At 46.6% G+C, this 23,067-nt stretch overlaps 1 protein-coding gene across 1 annotated transcript in view; it reads right to left on the bottom strand.

Moving 5' to 3' along the window:
* Positions 1-23,067, bottom strand: part of LOC124110380 (protein unc-93 homolog A-like) — a 92,520-nt gene that overhangs the window by 36,397 nt on the left and 33,056 nt on the right. The gene's annotated exons all lie outside the window — the stretch shown is intronic.

Below are 23,067 nucleotides of genomic sequence, written 5' to 3'. Positions count from 1 at the left end.
AATCCATTGTTCAGTTTAGTAAGATACTCTTGAAAAGGTTTGACACATTGGTCAGATACTCATCTCAGCCTAACCTGTACTTGTCATTAGCATGTTTGACTGAATACTAACGTCAACTGCTCTTCCAGCTATCCTGTGTTTGACCGAACGCAGCATCACAGCCGACTTCAAGTGTACTTGTAGCTAGCCTGTGTTTGACTGCTGCAGCATCACAGCCGACATCAACTGTACTTGTAGCCAGCCTGTGTTTGACTGAATGCAGCATCACAGCCGACTTCAAGTGTACTTGTAGCTAGCCTGTGTTTGACTGAATGCAGCATCACAGCTGACATCAACTGCGCTTGTAGCTAGCCTGTGTTTGACTGAATGTAGCATCACAGTCGACTTCAAGTGTACTTGTAGCTAGCCTGTGTTTGACTGAATGCAGCATCACAGCTGACATCAACTGCGCTTGTAGCTAGCCTGTGTTTGACTGAATGCAGCATCACAGCCGACTTCAAGTGTACTTGTAGCTAGCCTGTGTTTGACTGAATGCAGCATCACAGCCGACTTCAAGTGTACTTGTAGCTAGCCTGTGTTTGACTGAATGCAGCATCAAAGCTGACATCAACTGCGCTTGTAGCTAACCTGTGTTTGACTGAATGCAGCATCACAGCCGACTTCAAGTGTACTTGTAGCTAGCCTGTGTTTGACTGAATGCAGCATCACAGCTGACATCAACTGTACTTGTAGCTGGCCTGCGTTTGACTGAATGCAGCATCACAGCTGACATCAACTGTACTTGCAGCCAGCCTGTGAAATCATTTATCGCTTTACATCAACAAGCATTGCAGTTGTTTACTCATGCTCAATATTTGCCTGAAATTAAAGTCTGTCATGTGCAACATTTGCCATATTTAGTTGTTAGCTTTGCTAAAAAGGCATTAACACTTGGCTGCTAACCTATGGCAAATTGATTAATGTGGAGGGCATCCTTCCCGTGAGTTAAAGTTTCTGTGTTCTGAAAGGTTTTTCTTGTATTTAATCATTATTTACGCTGGTGGAGTTTCCAAGTTCAGTTCTGGTCATGCTATAGTATCAAAGTGCTTAATGTAATGTTTCGTTTCCTTCCCTCAGTAACAGTCCAAACCAACAACCATAACTTGGGGCGGAGCCTCACGAGGGCTGATTGCCATCCCCCCAAAATGGAAGATCATAATTTTTAATTTGGAAATAATATTGAGGAAACAACAATGAAAATGTCCTAATACAATTTGTCTTCAGCAAAATCACCATGGACCTAACCAGGGCTGTGTGATGAGGGGTGAAGGCAGGATCCTAACTACAGCTGTGTGATGTGAGGTGAGGGCAGGGACCTAACTACAGCTGTGTGATGTGAGGTGAGGGCAGGGACCTAACTAGGGCTGTGTGATGTGAGGTGAGGGCAGGGACCTAACTAGGGCTGTGTGGTGAGAGGCGAAGGCAGGGACCTAACTAGGGCTGTGTGACGAGAGGTGAGGGCAGGGACCTTACTAGGGCTGTGTGATGAGAGGTGAGGGCAGGGACCTAACTAGGGCTGTGTGATGCGAGGTGAGGGTAGGGACCTAACTAGGGCTGTGTGATGCGAGGCGTGGGCAGGAACCTAACTAGGGCTGTGTGGTAAGAGGTGAGGGCAGGGACCTTACTAGGGCTGTGTGATGAGAGGTGAGGGCAGGGACCTAACTAGGGCTGTGTGATGAGAGGTGAGGCAGGAACCTAACTAGGGCTGTGTGATGAGAGGTGAGGGTGCGGACCTAACTAGGGCTGTGTGATGCGTGGGGAGGGCAGGGACCTAACTAGGGCTGTGTGATGCGTGGGGAGGGCAGGGACCTAACTAGGGCTGTGTGATGCATGGGGAGGGCAGGGACCTTACTAGGGCTGTGTGATGCGTGGGGAGGGCAGGGACCTTACTAGGGCTGTGTGATGAGAGGTGAGGGCAGGAACCTAACTAGGGCTGTGTGATGCATGGGGAGGGCAGGGACCTTACTAGGGCTGTGTTATGCGTGGGGAGGGCAGGGACCTAACTAGGGCTGTGTGGTGCGTGGGGAGGGCAGGGACCTAACTAGAGCTGTGTGATGCGAGGTGAGGGCAGGGACCTAACTAGGGCTGTGTGATGCGAGGTGAGGGCAGGGACCTAACTAGGGCTGTGTGATGAGAGGTGAGGGTAGGGACCTAACTAGGGCTGTGTGGTGCGTGGGGAGGGCAGGGACCTAACTAGGGCTGTGTGATGTGTGGGGAGGGCAGGGACCTAACTAGGGCTGTGTGATGCGAGGTGAGGGCAGGGACCTAACTAGGGCTGTGTGATGAGAGGTGAGGGCAGGGACCTAACTAGGGCTGTGTGATGTGAGGTGAGGGCAGGGACCTAACTAGGGCTGTGTGATGAGAGGTGAGGGCAGGGACCTAACTAGGGCTGTATGATGCGTGGGGAGGGCAGGGACCTAACTAGGGCTGTGTGATGTGAGGTGAGGGCAGGAACCCAACTAGGGCTGTGTGATGAGAGGTGAGGGCAGGGACCTAACTAGGGCTGTGTGATGCGAGGTGAGGGCAGGGACCTAACTAGGGCTGTGTGATGCGTGGGGAGGGCAGGGACCTAACTAGGGCTGAGTGATGAGAGAGAGGTGAGGGCAGGGACCTAACTAGGGCTGTGTGATGAGAGAGAGGTGAGGGCAGGGACCTAACTAGGGCTGTGTGATGCGAGGCGAGGGCAGAGACCTAACTACAGCTGTGTGATGCGAGGTGAGGGCAGGGACCTTACTAGGGCTGTGTGATGAGAGGTGAGGGCAGGGACCTAACTAGGGCTGTGTGGTGCGAGGTGAGGGCAGGGACCTAACTAGGGCTGTGTGATGAGAGGTGAGGGTAGGGACCTAACTAGGGCTGTGTGATGCGTGGGGAGGGCAGGGACCTAACTAGGGCTGTGTGATGCGAGGTGAGGGCAGGGACCTTACTAGGGCTGTGTGATGCGAGGTGAGGGCAGGGACCTAACTAGGGCTGTGTGATGCGTGGGGAGGGCAGGGACCTAACTAGGGCTGTGTGATGAGAGGTGAGGGCGCGGACCTAACTAGGGCTGTGTGATGCGTGGGGAGGGCAGGGACCTAACTAGGGCTGTGTGATGCGTGGGGAGGGCAGGGACCTAACTAGGGCTGTGTGATGAGAGGTGAGGGCAGGAACCTAACTAGGGCTGTGTGATGCATGGGGAGGGCAGGGACCTTACTAGGGCTGTGTGATGCGTGGGGAGGGCAGGGACCTAACTAGGGCTGTGTGGTGAGAGGAGAGGGCACGGACCTAACTAGTGCTGTGTGATGCGTGGGGAGGGCAGGGACCTAACTAGGGCTGTGTGATGCGAGGTGAGGGCAGGAACCTAACTAGGGCTGTGTGATGAGAGGTGAGGGTAGGGACCTAACTAGGGCTGTGTGATGAGAGGTGAGGGCAGGGACCTAACTAGGGCTGTGTGATGCATGGGGAGGGCAGGGACCTAACTAGGGCTGTGTGATGAGAGGTGAGGGCAGGGACCTAACTAGGGTTGTGTGATGAGAGGTGAGGGCAGGGACCTAACTAGGGCTGTGTGATGTGAGGTGAGGGCAGGAACCTAACTAGGGCTGTGTGATGAGAGGTGAGGGCAGGGACCTAACTAGGGCTGTATGATGCCTGGGGAGGGCAGGGACCTAACTAGGGCTGTGTGATGTGAGGTGAGGGCAGGGACCTAACTAGGGCTGTGTGATGAGAGGTGAGGGTAGGGACCTAACTAGGGCTGTGTGGTGAGATGTGAGGGCACGGACCTAACTAGTGCTGTGTGATGCGTTGGGAGGGCAGGGACCTTACTAGGGCTGTGTGATGCGAAGTGAGGGCAGGGACCAAACTAGGGCTGTGTGATGCGTGGGGAGGGCAGGGACCTAACTAGGGCTGTGTGATGAGAGGTTGAGGGCGCGGACCTAACTAGGGCTGTGTGATGCGTGGGGAGGGCAGGGACCTAACTAGGGCTGTGTGATGCGTGGGGAGGGCAGGGACCTAACTAGGGCTGTGTGATGAGAGGTGAGGGCAGGAACCTAACTAGGGCTGTGTGATGCATGGGGAGGGCAGGGACCTTACTAGGGCTGTGTGATGCGTGGGGAGGGCAGGGACCTAACTAGGGCTGTGTGATGAGAGGTGAGGGCAAGAACCTAACTAGGGCTGTGTGATGCGTGGGGAGGGCAGGGACCTAACTAGGGCTGTGTGATGAGAGGTGAGGGTAGGGACCTAACTAGGGCTGTGTGGTGAGAGGTGAGGGCAGGGACCTAACTAGGGCTGTATGATGCGTGGGGAGGGCAGGGACCTAACTAGGGCTGTGTGATGTGAGGTGAGGGCAGGAACCCAACTAGGGCTGTGTGATGAGAGGTGAGGACAGGGACCTAACTAGGGCTGTGTGATGTGAGGTGAGGGCAGGGACCTAACTAGGGCTGTGTGATGCGTGGGGAGGGCAGGGACCTAACTAGGGCTGTGTGATGAGAGAGAGGTGAGGGCAGGGACCTAACTAGGGCTGTGTGATGAGAGAGAGGTGAGGGCAGGGACCTAACTAGGGCTGTGTGATGAGAGAGAGGTGAGGGCAGGGACCTAACTAGGGCTGTGTGATGCGAGGCGAGGGCAGAGACCTAACTACAGCTGTGTGATGCGAGGTGAGGGCAGGGACCTTACTAGGGCTGTGTGATGAGAGGTGAGGGCAGGGACCTAACTAGGGCTGTGTGATGCGAGGTGAGGGCAGGGACCTAACTAGGGCTGTGTGATGAGAGGTGAGGGTAGGGACCTAACTAGGGCTGTGTGGTGAGAGGTGAGGGCACGGACCTAACTAGTGCTGTGTGATGCGTTGGGAGGGCAGGGACCTAACTAGGGCTGTGTGATGCGAGGTGAGGGCAGGGACCTAACTAGGGCTGTGTGATGAGAGGTGAGGGCAGGGACCTAACTAGGGCTGTGTGATGTGAGGTGAGGGCAGGGACCTAACTAGGGCTGTGTGATGAGAGGTGAGGGCAGGGACCTAACTAGGGCTGTGTGATGAGAGGTGAGGGCAGGGACCTAACTAGGGCTGTGTGGTGAGAGGTGAGGGCAGGGACCTAACTAGGGCTGTGTGATGAGAGGTGAGGGCCGGGACCTAACTAGGGCTGTGTGATGTGAGGTGAGGGCAGGGACCTAACTAGGGCTGTGTGATGAGAGGAGAGGGCAGGGACCTAACTAGGGCTGTGTGATGTGAGGTGAGGGCAGGAACCTAACTAGGGCTGTGTGATGAGAGGTGAGGGCAGGGACCTAACTAGGGCTGTATGATGCGTGGGGAGGGCAGGGACCTAACTAGGGCTGTGTGATGTGAGGTGAGGGCAGGAACCCAACTAGGGCTGTGTGATGAGAGGTGAGGGCAGGGACCTAACTAGGGCTGTGTGATGAGAGGTGAGGGCAGGGACCTAACTAGGGCTGTGTGATGCGTGGGGAGGGCAGGGACCTAACTAGGGCTGTGTGATGAGAGAGAGGTGAGGGCAGGGACCTAACTACAGCTGTGTGATGCGAGGTGAGGGCAGGGACCTAACTAGGGCTGTGTGATGTGAGGTGAGGGCAGGGGCCAGATGCAGGGCAGGGTAGTTCAGATGCATACTGGCTTTATACTGCTAGCTCACTGAGATACCATGCCACTGTTTAACATGGATACCCAACTCAGACACATTTTATTGAACCGGAGACTTCCAGTCCTCGTTTTAAGCAGCATCTTTTAACATCTTTTGTCATGACATATGACCAGGGGATTCAACCACCGACTTTCTGCTCCAAACATTCAAATTCAACTCCTGTTGGTGAAATTGTATTTGCCTGAAGAAACAATGTCTTACAATATTATACAAAACCAGGAATTCAAATTTTTTGGATCAGTTTTAAATTTTGTTTGAAATCTTAAGGCATTGGGTCAGATAGTATGTTTTCAAAATGATTGAGATTATTTCAAACAAAATATCTCCAGCATTAGAAATTGGCACTAGTCCTGTAGTCCTTGCAAAACACCCCGATAGTTATGGTATCATAAGGATGAGTAGAAACTTGCTATTTTTAAGGGTTTTGCTATAATAATGTTATCATTATAAGGATTAGAAGACTAAAAATGTTAGTTTCTACCGCTGTTCACTGGTAATGTATTCAAGTATCATGGACCAGGGTTTCAAGATGGCTATAGGCTACGGAATATTTCATTTTATTACATACTTCAGTGTGAAAGACTTTTCTGAAGTTGAGAAAAGAGATATTTTTCATTCCAGTGAACATCTAGCTCGTACACAAACTTTTGAACTCCTTTTTACGTTAGTTCCACATTGACAAGGCAAAATAATGACATGGTCAGTTATGGAGTTTACATAGCTACTCCTTTCATTTCTTATTCTCTTGAAAATGTTTTGTAATAAACTGTAAATTTCTCATTTAACTCGTCAATCGAGATTGTTCCGTTTGCAAAGAGTCCTTTTTGTTTCTTGACCAGCATGTATTCTTTCGTTTCCAACAGTGGTCATGTAGTTTATAGGAATATTTTTTGCTGAAGTTGATTTTGTATATAATCATATCTAAATGTATGATAAAGAATTTTCGTGACCCTGAATATTATTTTTTATTTTTGTTTATAGTTAATAAGATTTTGTAAACATGGAACTACTTTTTAAGTCGTAAATGTGAGGGGAGGTGTGCCTTAGGTAGAGAGAATTTACGTTTCAACTTTTATCATTTGTACTGAAATAATTTAATTTCCCGGTAGGCAACTACACAAAAAGTATATGATAAATAGGATATTCCATGTCTCGTGTGAAATATCATGTGTCTCTTATCTTGAGATGGGAAAAAGGAGGTATCCTCACTCATGGCTATGCCACTCGTGAAAATATCTCCTTTGCTCCATCTCTCGATAAGAGACACATGATATTTCACACGACAAATGAAATTTCTTCTATATAATAAAAAATTAATAAAAACTACAAATTTCAAAGTGTTACTTTATTTGGGTTTTTCTATCTTCATTCTGTACATACCAGTGATTATTATTGGTCAATTAGCACAATAGTTAATGACAAAATCATAAATGAATGTGATCTATCATGTAGCGTAATACTCAACACATGTGTGAAATGTTTTCCATACTCAAAGGGTTGGAAGATGTTTTAAAAAAACTGGCATTATTTAGTGTAATGCACTTGAAAGATTATATTTAAACACATTAATCAAGCATCACAAACAGGAAAGAGAATCCACAAATAATCAACAGTGAAATTGTTTCTGTTGACATCTAAATAGTTAGGTTGGGGCAAAAATTAACACTTGTGCAAACCTCCATGTGAGCAGAAAAGGCATCATTGTTCAAAACTTACTTATTGCTTGGCATATGATTATATCGTTATAGGTTGTGTAATCACCAGACTCTAATATTTGACTTCAAATCACGGTAACAAGTCTCTGATTGAAGCAACCACTGCAGAATACACATGTGTGTTTTGAAAGCACCTGCAGTGTTAAACAGTGTGAACATAGGGATGATATCTGCATGGCCCTCATCTGTTCAATACTCACACACTTCAACTTGTCACCAGCCTCTGTACTCTGCCAGAACTAACAGAGCGTTGTTTCATTGAATGGACTGGAAGCCCCTTGTATTGCCAAACATGACAGTTTTACATTAACTGCTTGAACTCCAGGGATTTTGCTGGACACAAATGGCATTAGGACATATTCATGTTTTTATCAACTTTTGATAGGCCATTCTTCTATATCATTACCAAGTTTGAAAAAAAAACATCTTCAGGACATTTTGATGTACCTGGTACTACAAAATGGGCCATTCTGAGAGTCTAAAACTTACAAGACAGGTGAAAACATATATATTTACTACTTATCATTGTATAACGCAAGGAAAATATTTTCTAGATTTGTAGATAACACCTGTTAAATATATTTCTCTTCCTGGTGTGCAAATACATTTTGTAATTAATTTATCATTCTGTTATTTCATGATTCATTATTCATTCATTATTCTGTTCTGTTTCAATATTGATATTCATTTTTGCCTTGCTCTTCTAGCTCAAATAACTTGAATTTTTTTACGGGCGCAATTATGACAAGTTCAAATTCATTCCCCCTGCAAATCCCAAGGCAGTTTTAATGCAATGATTGAGTATGCAGGTTTTGTAAGTACACTATAAAGTTGAGATCTACAACATTAACCTGGATCTCTTACTCAATGATTATACAGCAACTACTGAGAAAGGTACCTGTTTTCATATTCTGATAGGTGACTGTTTGCACAATTTTCTGAATGAAAAGATTGTATTTGACTGCAGGAATGTGGCTGCCCCTACATGCTGTAGCAAGGTGATCAGCTCAGCTAAAGTGTCCAGGTAAGAGAGACTGTATGCAGAAATGTGGCTGCCCCTACATGCTGTAGCAAGGTGATCAGCTCAGCTAAAGTGTCCAGGAAAGAGAGACTGTATGCAGGAATGTGGCTGCCCCTACATGCTGTAGCAAGGTGATCAGCTCAGCTAAAGTGTCCAGGAAAGAGAGACTGTATGCAGGAATGTGGCTGCCCCTACATGCTGTAGCAAGGTAATCAGCTCAGCTAAAGTGTCCAGGAAAGAGAGACTGTATGCAGGAATGTGGCTGCCCCTACATGCTGTAGCAAGGTGATCAGCTCAGCTAAAGTGTTCAGGAAAGAGAGACTGTATGCAGGAATGTGGCTGCCCCTACATGCTGTAGCAAGGTGATCAGCTCAGCTAAAGTGTCCATCAATACATTTTCCCAAGCAATGATAAGAACAGTATTATGGCAGACAAGGAACTGGAGGTAAAACTGAACAGAATGAGCTTGCAATGCATGTGAAAAGCCAGCTCAGACATACCCAATCTCGTTAAGGCCATGAAAATAATTAATTACACTTGACAGAATCTGTAGCCGACGTTAAGTGGAGTAGAATAGTGATCCTGATCCCAGTTGTCAGTGTTCATGCTTTTGCTGTGCATACTTAGACATGCTATAACACCGGCTAAGTCAGACAGTAGAAACGATGAACACACTCAACTCCAGCCTTCCATCTCAGAGCTTAGCAAGTGGCGGGGGAGAATAAAATCTATAACAGCCTGACACGGAGGCCATGGCGAGCTGGCTTAGCCAGGATCACGGTTTGACCCACGGAAGAGGTTTGACTAATGAAGCAGTAACTCGGCTAGTCTGGAGGGACACAATCAAATATGCCCTCACACAGCCCCAACAAAAGTGAACACTGACGATGCTGGCATGCAACTTAAAGAACAGATGGAGGCCCATCACAGAATATATCCACACAGGAACACCCATCCCTGGATATGTCCTCACAGTGACACCCATCAATGGATATGTCCTCACAGTGACACCCATCCATGGATGTCATCACAGTAAGATGCATACCAGGATATGTCCTCAAAGTGACACCCGTCAATGGATATGTCCTCACAGTGACATCCATCCCTGGATATGTCCTCACAGTGACACCAATCCCTGAATATGTCCTCACAGTAAGACGCATACCAGGATATGTCCTCACAGTGACGCCCATCCCTGGATATGTCCTCACAGTGACACCCATCCCTGGATATGTCCTCACAGTAAGACGCATACCAGGATATGTCCTCAAAGTGATACCCGTCCCTGGATATGTCCTCACAGTGACGCCCATCCCTGGATATGTCCTCACAGTAAGATGCATACCAGGATATGTCCTCAAAGTGACACCCGTCCTTGGATATGTCCTCAAAGTGACACCCATCTCTGGATATGTCCTCAAAGTGACACCCATCCCTGGATATGTCCTCACAGTAAGACGCATACCAGGATATGTCCTCACAGTGACACCCATCAATGTATATGTCCTCAAAGTGACACCCGTCCCTGGATATGTCCTCATAGTGACACCCATCCCTGGATATGTCCTCAAAGTGACACCCATCAATGGATATGTCCTCACAGTGACACCCATCCCTGGATATGTCCTCACAGTGATACCCATCCCTGGACATGTCCTCTCAGTGATACCCATCAATGGATATGTCCTCACAGTGATACCCATCCCTGGATATGTCCTCTCAGTGACACCCATCCCTGGATATGTCCTCACAGTGACACCCATCCCTGGATATGTCCTCACAGTGACACCCCTCCCTGGATATGTCCTCACAGTGACACCCATCAATGGATATGTCCTCAAAGTAAGACGAATACCAGGATATGTCCTCAAAGTTACACTCATCCCCTCATGGGGAGACTCATCATTGAAGGCCCTCGCAGTGACACCCAGCCCTGGATATGTCCTTACAGTGAGACCCATCCCTGGATATGTCCTTACAGTGAGACCCATCCCTGGATATGTCCTTACAGTGAGACCCATCCCTGGATATGTCCTCATAGTGACACCCATTCCTGGATATGTCCTCACAGTGACACCCATCAATGGATATGTCCTCACAGTGACACCCATCCCTGGATATGTCCTTACAGTGAGACCCATCCCTGGATATGTCCTCTCAGTGAGACCCATCCCTGGATATGTCCTCACAGTGATACCCATCCCTGGATATGTCCTCACAGTGATACCCATCCTTGGATATGTCCTCTCAGTGACACCCATCCCTGGATATGTCCTCACAGTGACACCCATCCCTGGATATGTCCTCACAGTGACACCCATCCCTGGATATGTCCTCACAGTAAGATGCATACCAGGATATGTCCTCAAAGTTACACTCATCCCCTCATGGGGAGACTGATCATTGAATGCCCTCGCAGTGACACCCAGCCCTGGATATGTCCTCACAGTGACACCCATCCCTGGATGTCTTCACAGTGACACCCATCCCTGGATATGTCCTCACAGTGACACCCATCCCTGGATATGTCCTCACAGTGACACCCATCCCTGGATATGTCCTCTCAGTGAGACCCATCCCTGGATATGTCCTCACAGTGACACCCATCCCTGGATGGGTTCTCATGGGAGGACTCATCATTGAATGTCCTCACAGTTAGACTCCATCCCTGGATATGTCCTCATTGGGAGACTCATACCTGGATATGACCTCACACTGACCTATCTATGAACATCTGTTATGCAATGAGATTCAGTAGTTGCAAAGCCGTAAGACCCCAACTCTTAATGATATAATGTGTGTAAAAGATATGATCTTACAGAAAAAGTTTGAGTTCATGGTGTCCACATTTTTATCAATCTATATCTAACAGTGGTTAATATGGTTTGAAAAGATTAATTTTTCAAAAGACTCCTGAATGAATTTGTGCAAATCCATGTTCATTTAACTACTGTTGCAGAAATTCTGCCATGTACCAAGCATTCAATCACAATGTATGTTTTGTTACTGAAAATATTTCAGTGTAGCATTAAATTTAGCATTCTAGGCCGAGGTCTGTTTATTCATTTGGTATAACACTAAGTTCCAACAGCCGTGTGGAGCTAAGGGGCAGAGGATCACTGCTGTGTGGAGCTAGGGGACAGAGGATCACTGCCGTGTGGAGCTAGGGGGCAGAGGATCACTGCTGTGTGGAGCTAGGGGACAGAGGATCACTGCCGTGTGGAGCTAGGGGACAGAGGATCACTGCTGTGTGGAGCTAGGCGACAGAGGATCACTGCCGTGTGGAGCTAAGGGGCAGAGGATCACTGCTGTGTGGAGCTAGGGGACAGAGGATTACTGCCGTGTGGAGCTAGGGGACAGAGGATCACTGCCGTGTGGAGCTAAGGGGCAGAGGATCACTGCTGTGTGGAGCTAGGGGACAGAGGATCACTGCCGTGTGGAGCTAGGGGGCAGAGGATCACTGCTGTGTGGAGCTAGGGGACAGAGGATCACTGCCGTGTGGAGCTAGGGGACAGAGGATCACTGCTGTGTGGAGCTAGGCGACAGAGGATCACTGCCGTGTGGAGCTAAGGGGCAGAGGATCACTGCTGTGTGGAGCTAGGGGACAGAGGATCACTGCCGTGTGGAGCTAGGGGACAGAGGATCACTGCCGTGTGGAGCTAGGGGACAGAGGATCACTGCCGTGTGGAGCTAGGGGACAGAGGATCACTGCTGTGTGGAGCTAGGGGACAGAGGATCACTGCTGTGTTGAGCTATTGGACAGAGGATCACTGCTGTGTGGAGCTAGGGGACAGAGGATCACTGCTGTGTTGAGCTAGGGGTCAGAGGATCACTGCTGTGTGGAGCTATTCGACAGAGGATCACTGCTGTGTGGAGCTAGGGGGTAGAGGATCACTGCTGTGTTGAGCTAGGGGGCAGAGGATCACTGCTGTGTGGAGCTATGGGACAGAGGATCACTGCTGTGTGGAGCTATGGGACAGGGGATCACTGCTGTGTGGAGCTGGGGACAGAGGATCACTGCTGTGTGGAGCTATGTGACAGAGAATCACTGCTGTGTGGATCTATTGGACAGAGGATCACTGCTGTGTGGAGCTAGGGGACAGAGGATCACTGCTGTGTGGAGCTATAAGACAGGGGATCACTGCTGTGTGGAGTTATAAGACAGGGGATCACTGCTGTGTGGAGCTAGGGGGCAGAGGATCACTGCCGTGTGGAGCTAGGGGACAGAGGATCACTGCCGTGTGGAGCTAGGGGACAGAGGATCACTGCTGTGTGGAGCTAGGCGACAGAGGATCACTGCCGTGTGGAGCTAAGGGGCAGAGGATCACTGCTGTGTGGAGCTAGGGGACAGAGGATTACTGCCGTGTGGAGCTAGGGGACAGAGGATCACTGCCGTGTGGAGCTAGGGGACAGAGGATCACTGCCGTGTGGAGCTAGGGGGCAGAGGATCACTGCTGTGTTGAGTAACGGGACAGAGGATCACTGCTGTGTGGAGCTATAAGACTGGGGATCACTGCTGTGTGGAGCTATGGGACGGAGGATCACTGCTGTGTGGACCTGGGGGCAGAATTTCACTGCTGTGTTGAGTAATCGGACAGAGGATCACTGCTGCGTGGAGCTATAAGACTGGGGATCACTGCTGTGTGGAGCTATTGGATGGAGGATCACTGCTGTGTGGGGCTGGGGGCAGAGGATCACTGCTGTGTGGAGCTAGGGGACAGCGGATCACTGCCGTGTGGAGCTAGGGGACAGAGGATCACTGCTGTGTGGAGCTTGGGGACAGAGGATCACTGCTGTGTGGAGCTAGGGGACAGGATCACTGCTGTGTGGAGCTAGGGGGCAGAGGATTACTGCTGTGTGGAGCTAGGGGACACAGGATCACTGCTGTGTTGAGTAATGGGACAGAGTATCACTGCTGTGTGGAGCTATTGGACAGAGGATCACTGCTGTGTGGAGCTATGGGACGGAGGATCACTGCTGTGTGGAGCTGGGGGCAGAGGATCAATGCTGTGTTGAGTAATGGGACAGAGGATCACTGCTGTGTGGAGCTATAAGACTGGGGATCACTGCTGTGTAGAGCTATGGGACGGAGGATCACTGCTGTGTGGACCTGGGGGCAGAATTTCACTGCTGTGTTGAGTAATCGGACAGAGGATCACTGCTGTGTGGAGCTATAAGACTGGGGATCACTGCCGTGTGGAGCTATTGGATGGAGGATCACTGCTGTGTGGGGCTGGGGGCAGAGGATCACTGCTGTGTGGAGCTAGGGGACAGAGGATCACTGCTGTGTGGAGCTAGGGGACAGAGGATCACTGCTGTGTGGAGCTGGGGGCAGAGGATCACTGCTGTGTGGAGCTGGGGGCAAAGGATCACTGCTGTGTGGAGCTAGGCGACAGAGGATCACTGCCGTGTGGAGCTAAGGGGCAGAGGATCACTGCTGTGTGGAGCTAGGGGACAGAGGATTACTGCCGTGTGGAGCTAGGGGACAGAGGATCACTGCCGTGTGGAGCTAGGGGGTAGAGGATCACTGCTGTATGGAGCTGGGGGCAAAGGATCACTGCTTATTTAGTAATGGGACAGAGGATCACTGCTGTGTGGAGCTAGGCGACAGAGGATCACTGCTGTGTGGAGCTATTGGACAGAGGATCACTGCTGTGTGGAGCTATGGGACGGAGGATCACTGCTGTGTGGAGCTGGGGGCAGAGGATCACTGCTGTGTTGAGTAATGGGATAGAGGATCACTGCTGTGTGGAGCTATAAGACTGGGGATCACTGCTGTGTGGAGCTATGGGACGGAGGATCACTGCTGTGTGGACCTGGGGGCAGAATTTCACTGCTGTGTTGAGTAATCGGACAGAGGATCACTGCTGTGTGGAGCTATAAGACTGGGGATCACTGCTGTGTGGAGCTATTGGATGGAGGATCACTGCTGTTTGGGGCTGGGGGCAGAGGATCACTGCTGTGTGGAGCTAGGGGACAGCGGATCACTGCTGTGTGGAGCTAGGGGAAAGAGGATCACTGCTGTGTGGAGCTTGGGGACAGAGGATCACTGCTGTGTGGAGCTAGGGGACAGGATCACTGCTGTGTGGAGCTAGGGGGCAGAGGATTACTGCTGTGTGGAGCTAGGGGACACAGGATCACTGCTGTGTTGAGTAATGGGACAGAGTATCACTGCTGTGTGGAGCTATTGGACAGAGGATCACTGCTGTGTGGAGCTATGGGACGGAGGATCACTGCTGTGTGGAGCTGGGGGCAGAGGATCACTGCTGTGTTGAGTAATGGGACAGAGGATCACTGCTGTGTGGAGCTATAAGACTGGGGATCACTGCTGTGTAGAGCTATGGGACGGAGGATCACTGCTGTGTGGACCTGGGGGCAGAATTTCACTGCTGTGTTGAGTAATCGGACAGAGGATCACTGCTGTGTGGAGCTATAAGACTGGGGATCACTGCCGTGTGGAGCTATTGGATGGAGGATCACTGCTGTGTGGGGCTGGGGGCAGAGGATCACTGCTGTGTGGAGCTAGGGGACAGAGGATCACTGCTGTGTGGAGCTAGGGGACAGAGGATCACTGCTGTGTGGAGCTGGGGGCAGAGGATCACTGCTGTGTGGAGCTGGGGGCAAAGGATCACTGCTTATTTAGTAATGGGACATAGGATCACTGCTGTGTGGAGCCACAAGAATGGGGATCACTGCTGTGTGGAGCTATGGGATGGAGGATCACTGCTGTTTGGGGCTGGGGGCAGAGGATCACTGCTGTGTGGAGCTATGGGACAGGATCACTGCTGTGTGGAGCTACTGGACAGAGGATCACTGCTGTGTGGAGCTAGGGGACAGAGGATCACTGCTGTGAGGAGCTATGGGACAGAGGATCACTGCTGTGTGGAGCTATTGGACAGAGGACCACTGCTGTGTGGAGCTATAAGACAGAGGATCACTGCTGTGTGGAGCTATTGGACAGAGGATCACTGCTGTGTGGAGCTAGGGGACAGAGGATCACTGCTGTGTTGAGTAATGGGACAGGGGATCACTGCTGTGTGGAGCTAGGGGACAGAGGATCACTGCTGTGTGGAGCTATGGGGCAGAGGATCACTGCTGTGTTGAGTAATTGGACAGAGGATCACTGCTGTGTGGAGCTATGGGACAGAGGATCTCAGCTGTGTGGAGCTATTATGGTATGTTTATGGTTCTGTTTGGTTGAACAAAACCTTCCAAATGGCGTGCTGGTTTTCTTGGGGGAATTAGTCAGCAAAGAGCCGGGGTCACAGGAGACTAACCACAATTTTATTTACAAGAACAATTAACAATAAACAATTTACAATATCTTAGAACATAGCTGAGGGTGCCACAGAGAGTCGGTACAACCCTCTGGGCTGTGAGAGAGAGATCTGATTGGTTAGAGCGACAAACCCCTTCTGCCTAACATTTTGCTTCTATATGTTTTTAACAAAAATTAGAATAATAAAACGTAATATGATTGGTTGATACACGATGGGCTGTGCCTTATGGTTAATGAATGGCTAGACAGAGGGGAATACTTAATCCCGTTAATCCTGTTGGACTGGCACTAATCTTGTTGACATATTTACTGGGTGCTTTGAAAGAGATTACGGTGTCACTATAGACGAGCTTGTATTGGGGCTAATCCTTATAGAGTCTAAATTGAAGTAATTGCTGAATGTTATTCTAATATAGGTGATGACAGATTTACTTAAATAAAATAGTTTAAGGTAATCTATAAGACTATGTAGACATATCTTTTGTCTGGGAGATGGGATCTTGACACCTTAGGCTAGCATTTATCTAAAAGCTTCAAATCTATTTAACTATGTAGACATAACTCTTGTCTTATTGAATAGTATGTCTAGGAGATGCGCTCCCATTACCTTAGGCTAGCATCTATCTAAAAAGCTATAACTGAAACTACTGATATTTTATATATGCATTTTACCTGATGATAAGTATTACTTGCTAAACTATAATTATATGAAATGATGTATAAATATTACACCATGGTAACTCATAAAAGCACTTGATTATATTATTATAGGAAAACTTAGTATAAATGTTATATCATGATAGAGCTATGAGACAGAACGTCAATGCCCTTTTAATAATATGCGTATTTTTATGAAAATTGGGGCCCTACAGAAAAAATGGTAAACAAAGTTTAATGAATTAATGATTGATGAATGTTACTCGTACCCTCATGCATCATGTGTTTTATGTAGGTTTTACACATGTTACGATGCAAATCAAGCCATGAATATGTTGTTCCCATTCGGTGTGATACAATTTTTTCTTAATTTTACACAATATCTCTATCTGATGCAAATTTCTGCAAACAGTTTTTAGGATTATTGGAACAGTAACCATCTCCGTGATAATAAACATTGTGTTCATTGTCAGCACCATTGTACTTTGTGACACTGCACCCACCGCCATTTCTGTTTGTCTGTTCAGCCAATCAATTATGGCCTACCAAAAATATATATACTGTATAAACCAATTGCTACACTTCTTTCAAATTAACTTCAGCGAGGCAGCAGTGTGCAGCAATAAGACAACTAACATACATTGTTACATGAGGAAACATTAGGAGCAGTAGCGAATGTAATGATAGACATCGATCTTCAATTGCCGTGTTTATATAAAAAGCAAATCTAAACAAACAGGTTATCCTTTCATTATCTATTTTCTTATTAAATTGCTTAATGCAACCATTTTATTCAATGTTACTACGAAAACAATGGTGTCCCCGAAGAGCCCCATGAGTTTGGCCTGGAATAGACAATGCTGCTGTGTGGGTCTGTCAAGCAGGGAATCCTGGTTGTGCGGAGCTATTTGGAGACATGCGACTACAGGATTATCAAGTGAACAGTACACTATTTCATTGTCTGGGATTAGATGAATATAAAAAGATGTGAAACAGATTGACATTTAAACATCAAACTTTATACTTGCATGTGCTCGTTCACCAGAAGAAACAAATTTCCAATCCATCTCAGTCAACTTCAAAGGATGGTAAAAACCAGCTTTGTACATCTGCAACTTGTTGCTGGCATTGATGGTCTCTTCCACATTTGCTTGGCTTCTATCAACCTAATTCAATCTAACAAAGCAGAAGCTTAATTTTAATTGCAACTTAAGACATTGCACAGTGTCCCTTGTGAAATTCGAAAAACAACACTGTATAATCAGGTACTACACAACAAGGCCTAACACATGTGAGTGGATGGTCTCAATCACCACTTTGTAAATGAAACATCAACTTTACCGGTTGGGGATTAGAATTTGTAAGTTATAGACATTTCCTGAGCAAAGTCAATTTATCTTATGTGTATAATGGCAGCCTAGTGATAAAAGAGGATATTGATAGAACTTTTAATAAATAGTCAACCCAGAAGTTGCTGTGATCACATGCATCTACTGATAACTGACAATAAGCATTGATCATGATGACAAGGACTGTATGATTGATCAAGCTCCTAACTTTAGTACACAACAAACCACTTACCCTGGTAACCTGATGTCAGTTTAATGTGTATTTGGTTCAAGAAGAAAGTCACACCCCAATTTACCTTTAAACTGCTGTACATCTGCACTGAGGAATGACGATTTCACCATAGCTTGCATAAAGAACACAAAATTGGCTAGGCTGGATTGCAATTGAACATCTTGAACTATCTAATATTTGTAGAGACACAAGAATAATAAGAACATTCTCATGGTTACGTTAGCACACCTTGCAATAACAGACTATTCATTATTGTCAGTTATTGTTTGAAAGTCTCTGAGTATAGTGGAAAAACTATGACCATATCATCCCAGATACAAGGGAATATCAAACAGTAGAACATGGCCACTCTAAATGTCACCCAGAATATTGGTCAAACTCCCGCCATATCATCCCAGATACAAGGGAATATCAAACAGTAGAACATGGCCACTCTAAATGTCACTCAGAATATTGGTCAAACTCCCGCCATGTCATCCCAGATACAAGGGAATATCAAACAGTAGAACATGGCCACTCTAAATGTCACTCAGAATATTGGTCAAACTCCCGCCATGTCATCCCAGATACAAGGGAATATCAAACAGTAGAACATGGCCACTCTAAATGTCACTCAGAATATTGGTCAAACTCCCGCCATATCATCCCAGATACAAGGGAATATCAAACAGTAGAACATGGCCACTCTAAATGTCACTCAGAATATTGGTCAAACTCCCGCCATGTCATCCCAGATACAAGGGAATATCAAACAGTAGAACATGGCCGCTCTAAATGTCACTCAGAATATTGGTCAAACTCCCGCCATGTCATCCCAGATACAAGGGAATATCAAACAGTAGAACATGGCCACTCTAAATGTCACTCAGAATATTGGTCAAACTCCCGCCATGTCATCCCAGATACAAGGGAATATCAAACAGTAGAACATGGCCACTCTAAATGTCACTCAGAATATTGGTCAAACTCCCGCCATGTCATCCCAGATACAAGGGAATATCAAACAGTAGAACATGGCCACTCTAAATGTCACTCAGAATATTGGTCAAACTCCCGCCATGTCATCCCAGATACAAGGGAATATCAAACAGTAGAACATGGCCACTCTAAATGTCACTCAGAATATTGGTCAAACTCCCGCCATGTCATCCCAGATACAAGGGAATATCAAACAGTAGAACATGGCCACTCTAAATGTCGCCCGGAATATTGGTCAAACTCCCGCCATGTCATCCCAGATACAAGGGAATATCAAACAGTAGAACATGGCCACTCTAAATGTTGCCCGGAATATTGGTCAAACTCCCGCCATGTCATCCCAGATACAAGGGAATATCAAACAGTAGAACATGGCCACTCTAAATGTCACCCGGAATATTGGTCACTCCATGACATACGTGAAGTGCAGTTCAAAGCAGCAAAATTCCAAACTCATTCCTCTTTAGCTCACCTGACTGAAAGTTAAGTGAGCTTATATTGTGGCCTGTGTGTTCATTGTTCCAGATCTGTCATCCCTTGTCAACATCTTCTCCTCAGTAACCATTGGACCATTGAAGCTGAAACTGCACATGCTTGTTCCCATCAATGATGACACCCCAATTTGTTAAGGGTTCAACTCCATTTTTCAATATGCCATATTAAAAACCCCACTTATGGTCATTACTCAGCCATTCTGTTCTGAAATGTAAGACTGAAGGCGTGTAAGTAGTGGGGCACAACATATATATTCCCATTTTTGACCTTCACTTGATCTTTGCACTCTAACCATACTAATACAGGTAGCTGAAATTTCTGTAGCAATTACTTTGCCATTTCTGTTCAAAATGTAATGAAATTTGTTATGTGTGGAGTTAGAAGTGGGGCTGAACATGTTTCATTTTTCACAATATTTAAAAAGAGACCTTTGCACTTTGACCATGTTTTTAAATTCTCTCAAACTTTATTTCTTTCCTTGGAAACAAATGGAAACATAAAGCTCAACTCTACATGCTAGTTTCCACAAATGATGACAATGGAATTTCTTCAAAAGGTTTGAACCCAATTTTCAATATGGCTCATATTGTAAAATTTATTTGTGGCCATTTTTGTGAATAATGTAATGAAATTTGGTATTTGTTTAGTTAGCTGAGTGGATGCAACAGACATGTTCTGTTTTTGGCAACATTCTAAATTTTGACCTTGCTCTTAAATTCTAACAAAAGACATATCTGGCTCTGAAAACTTCTTCTCCCCAGAAATTGTTAGATTGAGCAAGATGAACTTTGCCATTTATGACTTGTGTTTATGATTCCATCAACTTTGTTCAAATCATTAGATTTTTTGAAAATATTTCTATGTAATTGCTGACAGCAATTTTTATTAAGCCTCTGTCTTTGTTTACATTTGAAACTGTTGACTGCACATCCAGGTGAGCTACAGTTTTTGATACAGGTCTTCAACTGTGTTGTAGAAGTCAATGGTACAGCCCTATGTCTCTAGTGTGTGTGTGTTGCAGACTACATAGTGTGACATGTGAATATCCATGAATGCTGCACTAACTCACACAAGCACAGATTCACTCCAGGCATCAGAAACATAGAGGAAAGCAAGAAATATACAGTAGGCAAATCTGCCACACATCTGCAAAAGCACTAACAATAATATGCTATTTGCTGTGGATGGTAACTCGTTTTGCATAATGTAACAATGAGATCTTGTGTGCAGTCAGCTGACAGAACCATTGCCTTTTTTGTAACCAGATTGGAAACTGAAGGAATACAGATGGCCAATGGGAACTGTTCATTTTTTATGAGAGTTAATGACTACATTGTAATGCAGTTGGATTTTAAAGGTGTTTTTCACACAACTTGAATGAAAGTTTCACATAGATTTGTTAAGTTTAATAAGGTCTTCTTACAGTGTGCAAGTTTTGTTTCCAATGCTGCAACTTGTCTGGGTGTAGTGTCAGTTTCCTACACTAACAAGATCCCTCTACTTGCCTAGTGTCAGTTTCCTACACCAACAAGATCCTTGAACATGTCTGGGTGTAGTGTCAGTTTCCTAAACCAACAAGATCCCTCAACTTGCCTGGGTGTAGTGTCAGTTTCCTACACTAACAAGATCCTTCAACTTGCCTAGTGTCAGTTTCCTACACCAACAAGATCCTTGAACATGTCTGGGTGTAGTGTCAGTTTCCTAAACCAACAAGATCCCTCAACATGTCTAGGTGTAGTGTCAGTTTCCTACACTAACAGGATCCCTCAACTTGCCTGGGTGTAGTGTCAGTTTCCCACACTAACAAGATCCCTCAACATGTCTAGGTGTAGTGTCAGTTTCCCACACTAACAAGATTCCTCAACTTGTCTGGGTGTAGTGTCAGTTTCCCACACTAACAAGATTCCTCAACTTGTCTGGGTGTAGTGTCAGTTTCCCACACTAACAGGATCCCTCAACTTGTCTGGGTGTAGTGTCAGTTTCCCACACTAACAAGATTCCTCAACTTGTCTGGGTGTAGTGTCAGTTTCTCACACTAACAAGATTCCTCAACTTGTCTGGGTGTAGTGTCAGTTTCCCACACTAACAAGATTCCTCAACTTGTCTGGGTGTAGTGTCAGTTTCCCACACTAACAAGATCCCTCAACTTGTCTGGGTGTAGTGTCAGTTTCCCACACTAACAAGATTCCTCAACTTGTCTGGGTGTAGTGTCAGTTTCCCACACTAACAGGATCCCTCAACTTGTCTGGGTGTAGTGTCAGTTTCCCACACTAACAAGATTCCTCAACTTGTCTGGGTGTAGTGTCAGTTTCCCACACTAACAAGATTCCTCAACTTGTCTGGGTGTAGTGTCAGTTTCCCACACTAACAAGATTCCTCAACTTGTCTGGGTGTAGTGTCAGTTTCCCACACTAACAAGATCCCTCAACTTGTCTGGGTGTAGTGTCAGTTTCCCACACTAACAAGATTCCTCAACTTGTCTGGGTGTAGTGTCAGTTTCCCACACTAACAAGATCCCTCAACTTGTCTGGGTGTAGTGTCAGTTTCCTACACTAACAGGATCCCTCAACTTGTCTGGGTGTAGTGTCAGTTTCCCACACTAACAAGATCCCTCAACTTGTCTGGGTGTAGTGTCAGTTTCCCACACTAACAGGATCCCTCAACTTGTCTGGGTGTAGTGTCAGATCAGTTGACCCCTGAGTGTAGTTTTGATTGTTTATTTTTAACGCCGCATTCACCAATCTTCCAGCTATATGACAGCGGTCTGTAAACAATCGAGTCTGGACCAGACAATCCAGTGATTGATATCGTGAGAATTTATCCACGCAATTGGGATCGATGACATGCATCAACCAAGTTAGCAAGTCTGACCACTCGATCCCGTTAGTCGCCTCTTATGACAAGCATAGTTGCCTTTTACAGAAAGCATGAGTTGTTGAACACCTATTCTACCCCGGATCTTCACTGGTCTCTGAGTGTAGTAATTGAGTTTTCTGTTTTAGCAGCTTCATCTAAGGACACCTAAATTTTAACATTAGGTACATAAGGACTCATTGACCAACAGTTTGAACACCAATATAGACATTAACACACAACCTTACCAAACATTCATATGTGGTACCTATTACTCTTTCTTTGTAAACACTTGGTTTGTTAGTACCCCATCCAATCAACCAATCTGAGACAAGGCTAAAGTGCTCCAGCATCTCTACACCTGGGACATGGTGTAAGTGTAAGTGTAAGCTAAGATGGTTGTCTGGTTTTCATCCTGGAACAACATAATCCCTGGATCTTTGCAGCTTTCCTGGTGAACCAGAGTACCATGTAGGCTTTGATGGTGACAAAAGCAAGGTGCCTTCAATTTGTGTATTAGCTGTGACTGATGTCTGTTTCATTGCCAGTCTGCATTATTGGGGCTGTGCAATTCTCCTTGTCCTCCTCACAAACAACATCAGTGACAATAATGTCTGACCCCACAGCACTCCAGCCATGCCTCCCACACTCCCAGGCCCCCATTACACTTCAATGAATTGCCCTAACTCTGCCCTAACCTAAGCCTTATTACTCTGTATAGAAAACAAAGTGGACTGTTTTTGTGTGTGTGCTTCCCACGTTAAGCCTTACAAAGATGAGCACCACCTTCCAATACACAGCAGAATCAGACAGGTCCAAATAACGACA

Source organism: Haliotis rufescens, unplaced genomic scaffold (genome assembly GCF_023055435.1).
Source record: "Haliotis rufescens isolate VD_foot unplaced genomic scaffold, xgHalRufe1.0.p SCAF_9, whole genome shotgun sequence".
Classification (NCBI taxonomy): domain Eukaryota; kingdom Metazoa; phylum Mollusca; class Gastropoda; order Lepetellida; family Haliotidae; genus Haliotis; species Haliotis rufescens.
This window is presented reverse-complemented; position numbering and strand designations above follow the sequence as displayed.